The sequence below is a fragment of the Pleurodeles waltl genome, chromosome 4_1, assembly GCF_031143425.1.
Source record: "Pleurodeles waltl isolate 20211129_DDA chromosome 4_1, aPleWal1.hap1.20221129, whole genome shotgun sequence".
NCBI classification, from domain to species: Eukaryota; Metazoa; Chordata; class Amphibia; order Caudata; family Salamandridae; genus Pleurodeles; species Pleurodeles waltl.
The window spans coordinates 686,908,398-686,913,314 of NC_090442.1; positions in this window are offsets into that span (position 1 = coordinate 686,908,398).

The window sequence follows — 4,917 nt, forward strand, 5'->3', positions numbered from 1 at the left end:
TATCATTCTAAAATCGTTATCATGGTCTGTGGCCATAAATACATGAAGACTCATATGAACATTAAGGGTAGATCCCTTGGCCAGAGGGGGGAACCTTTGATGCCAAACACAATAGAGCACCCAAGGACACACATTCAGACCAAATCTGTAGGGCAAAAAAAGCACTGTTAGAACTATGGGCCATCTTTGAGGTGCAACCACCCAGAGCCATAAGCAAAGTTTCTGCACTTCCCCCACTATACTTAGGTATGGAGGTGCTCTCACTGATGCCTGCCATCCCAGACATTCGTGCACTAGGTTACACCAATCTACTCATTGTGGGGCCCACAAGTGACTCCGGCTGAGCAGGGCAGACCTACTGGATCCAGGGCTGGGGGGGTGCCAGTCCCAGCCCAGTTTGGAGCTGGGGTTGCCCCAAGTTCACACCTCCATATCTACCACGCTCCACCAATCAAACCCCAGCAGTGCAGGGATGATACACTTCAAACGGTCCATTAGAACACTCTCAGATGACTGGGACATTCAGAGCAGTTCTAGACAGTAACACCACCAGTGGAGGGAAAATAAAAAGTTCCCAGCCTTCCAGAATCCGACAACAGGGAGGGAGCCACAGGGGACTGTCTCCCAAAGTATGCTCAGGCACCAGAAGAGATGACAGAAAGTGAGCTTGAGAGTACGTTCCCACCAAGGAGAAGCACATGCAGCACCAAGTAAAGGAGACAACCCAGGTGGGAGATAGAAGAAAGGTGTGGGTTGAGGAGAGAAAGAGAGAGATCTCATGCCTGAGAAACACAGAGGGAGAATAGAACCATGTGTGCTTCCTTGGCGGAGAGTAGAGCTAGGCCCCTGGCTCCACTCAAAGAGGAGTCTGAAGTGGAACCAGAAGGGAGGCCCTGAGCCCCACCAGAACATCAGCATAGGAGAGGGACGGACCAAGAAATAAGAGATCAGAATAGCCTAGTCCAAATAAAGACACAGGAGAAGCATAAAGGCACCTTTGCACACTCTCAAGGAGAGCAACACGACCACCGCTCCCCCCTAATGTGCAGGTCAGACAGGATGACCTATAGAGAGATAGTGTCTAGAGAAGATAGCGAGGTCTTTGCATGACCATTTTGCCACCTCCTGGCCTGCTGGACTGAAAGGGATGGTCAGTATGGTAAACCCTTCAAACCAGAGGACATGGCCATCGCAGAAGACTGCATCCAGCATGAAGGATGAAATCCCAAATAGAACTTTCCCTACATGCAGGAATGCCTGAGAAGATGGGAGCATTATGTTGAGGAAAAACCTGGGAAGCCGCTCTGAGCCAAAATATGGATGTTGTTATAGAAGGGCGTGTCAGGGATCATCTATGTGCTATGGGTGCAGATGGACAAAGAAGGGCTCAGGACCAAACTACTCTCATTGATGGATGGGGCAGGAAAATGTATCTCATATTTTGAGAAAAAACACTGAGGGAATAAACCTAGCAATAGGTGATGTCACGAGTCTCCTCAGCAGCATCATTGGGGAGCAGACTAACACAATGTTTTCCTGAGCCTGCATCCCAACAGTCATTCAGACCAATACTGAACATGATGGGGCCACATTCAAATTATTCAGACACCAGATATAGATGGCCTTGAGGGAAATGTACCCTGACTACCTGGATATAGGTGGACTGATGGCAGAGAGAATGAAGTCTAGGAAAACCATTACTGACATTTTAGACAGAAGGAGGGAACAATGAAAATAAGACACAGGACAGCAATGGACTGAACCAGGCCCCTATGTTGCATTGTTTTTCAATATCCTCAAAAAGATGCTGCTCACCAAAAAACAGAGTGGCTGGACAGCGTAGTAGTATTAGACACCAAGCCTTGGCAAAAAATCCATGCCCACATATTACATTACTATAGAAAGAAACAGTAAAAGTACAGGGAAAAGCAGGAGCAAACCCAGAGAGACACCGCTATGCTGGGTCCAACATAAATTTAAAAAGGCCACCCTCGAGTGAGAAGTGTCAGCCATAGGCTTGCAAATGGCACCAGTCCTGATGAACTCTACTTCAGGACCCCAAAGGGTTTCTACCCTGTCCTAATGGCAAAAGTCAGAGAGGCTGGCAACTACCAGACCTCAGACAGTACTCCTATTGCCACAGAATGGGGCATGTCAGGAATCCCAAAGGTGCATCCTGCGTTATCTGTCAGCATCCCCAGGGATTAGGGTTGAATCATATCTCTGTTCTTGGTTAAACCTTCATGTTTCTATGGAAACATAGGTGGTCATTCTGACCCTGGCGGTCTTTGACCGCCAGGGCGGAGGACCGCGGGAGCACCGCCGACAGGCCGGCGGTGCTCCAATGGGGATTCCGACCGCGGCGGTAAAGCCGCGGTCGGACCGGCACCACTGGCGGGGTCCCGCCAGTGTACCGCCGCCCCATTGAATCCTCCGCGGCGGCGCAGCTTGCTGCACCGCCGCGGGGATTCCGACCCCCCCTACCGCCATCCAGATCCCGGCGGTCGGACCGCCGGGATCCGGATGGCGGTAGGGGGGGTCGCGGGGCCCCTGGGGGCCCCTGCAGTGCCCATGCCACTGGCATGGGCATTGCAGGGGCCCCCGTAAGAGGGCCCCTACATGTATTTCACTGTCTGCTGCGCAGACAGTGAAATACGCGACGGGTGCAACTGCACCCGTCGCACAGCTTCCACTCCGCCGGCTCGATTCCGAGCCGGCTTCATCGTGGAAGCCTCTTTCCCGCTGGGCTGGCTGGCGGTCTGAAGGCGACCGCCCGCCAGCCCAGCGGGAAAGTCAGAATTACCGCCGCGGTCTTTCGACCGCGGAACGGTAACCTGACGGCGGGACTTTGGCGGGCGGCCTCCGCCGCCCGCCAAGGTCAGAATGAGGGCCATAATGTGCTGTGTTACACAATTGATTTTTATCAATGCTTGTTTTACAAAAGTGCTTGTTTGCTAATGTGAGCAGGTGTAGACATGTGCTTCTAATTGGGTGTCGTGACTCATCTCAACTGCTTTCCTGATTGGTTATAAATAGCAGAGTGAAGCATGCGTCCCTGCTTGGCTTTGTTTTGCTTCCTGATCTCAGCATCTGAATTGGCAGTCCAGCTCCTGCTGTCATCCTCGTATTCAGGACTTTTGCGGCAATTCTTTTCTTCGTTCCTGTACCAGCTGACACCAGGCATTCCTCCACCACACCGGAAAAGACTGTAGCTAAGTGACTAGTATTCTCCAGGGAGTTTGTTCTTTGAGCGCCACACTTTCCTAGAACAGCTGGTGTATTTTAGAACTCATATTTTGGCAGAGTGCTCATCCTGAAGAATAAAATGCATTTCTGAACATTCTATATTATTATTGTTGTTACTTGCCTAACTGTGCTTCAGAAAGTCTGCTTGCGCTCAAGCACTACAAAAAGTGACAGTGCAATTTTAAAAGAGCATTTACGTGAATTTTCTTTCTCTAATAGCATAACTCTTGGATTGAAATTGTGTCATTCATGTCTGTGTTTCAGGTTTGAGGAATTTGCTTTTTGAAGGGCTTTTCACACACAGAGTGAAACCAAACCAAACTGTGCCACCCTAACTGCTTGAACCCATAGTGGACATTGTATTTCTTGGATTCTTTTTGCTCCTTTTAGTTTAACCCTATGCATGCAGGAAATTATATGTGATGTAACTAATGCCCTTGTTTGTCTTTCGTATGCATGATAAGTGCAACCACAGTTCTAACTGTAGTATGCAACAGTGAATCTCTGTGAAGCCAGCCCTAGTGTTGCAGTACTTATTGTTATGGTACTCAGTTTGGGGTTTTGGTAATGTAGTGTTAGTAATTGTGCCAACAGTTATTATTATCCAAGAAAAGTGCTAGAGCATCCCAGTGTTCTTCTACCGCTCCTGTGCCCATATCAGAAAGAGAGATTCAGTTTCAAGGAAGTTGAGTACACTAACCCTACTATCACTCTATCAACAACGACCTGCCCCCCCAAAGATACAGGGTGCCTGGCTAGACCGGCAAATGATGGCAGTGTTTTGTCTCTTTCTCTTCCACTCCCCTTTCCTTTTGGGACACCTGCCGGGGTTTCTGTGTCCACCGGGAAGTGCAGAGAGGTGTTCCAGAGGTCACGGGGCATACTATTGCCCCTGCAGAAATCTTGCTTTTCAGGTCAGTGGCCCCATCACGACAGGCCATATGGCAGACCAATGCCATTTAAAGGTGTATCCTGAAAAGAGAGGGATACGCCTAGGCCAGTCCCAGCTAAATTCCCATCCACAAAACCAAGCCCAGGTCAACCCAAATGCATCCTACATTCATTAGAGAGGGAACTCATCCCAGCAAGAACTGGGGCCACAGCCACTGCAGGGAGGGGTGAGTGTCTGGGAAGGCAATGCCATTACACAATCCCAAAACACAAATATGCTGTGAGTTCAAACTCCCCTTGAGTTTACATTTACGTAATACAACTCAAAACTCATTTTAACAATAAAGACGAGTTACACAACAATAGGAGAAAACTCATGCCTTTACTTGTGTTTCGGTACAAAACTCAGGACTGCTGTACATTTTCTCAATCTGGGATCTGCACTAGAATCTGCCATTTGGGTGTTTTCAGGGACCTAGGCTCAACTCTGCTGTTCGTCCCCCAGGATGGGGTTGGCTGGCCAAGCCCCAGGGTGAGGGCAATCTGACAAGAGGGCTGGGAAGCCCCAGAGGGGGGGCAGTCTGACAAGGGGACAGGGCAGCCCAGAGCATAAAAACAAGTTCCTAGTTCCCCATCCAAGTCCATATTTGGAGGGGTCCCGATCAACCAGTCGAAAGGACCTCATTTTTCAACAACATGCCTCCAGCTAGTGGAGTCCCCCTTTTCAGATCCAAAATGAAACAATGTTCCAGTGTCGGAAGGCAGGTTTCCCGTACACTG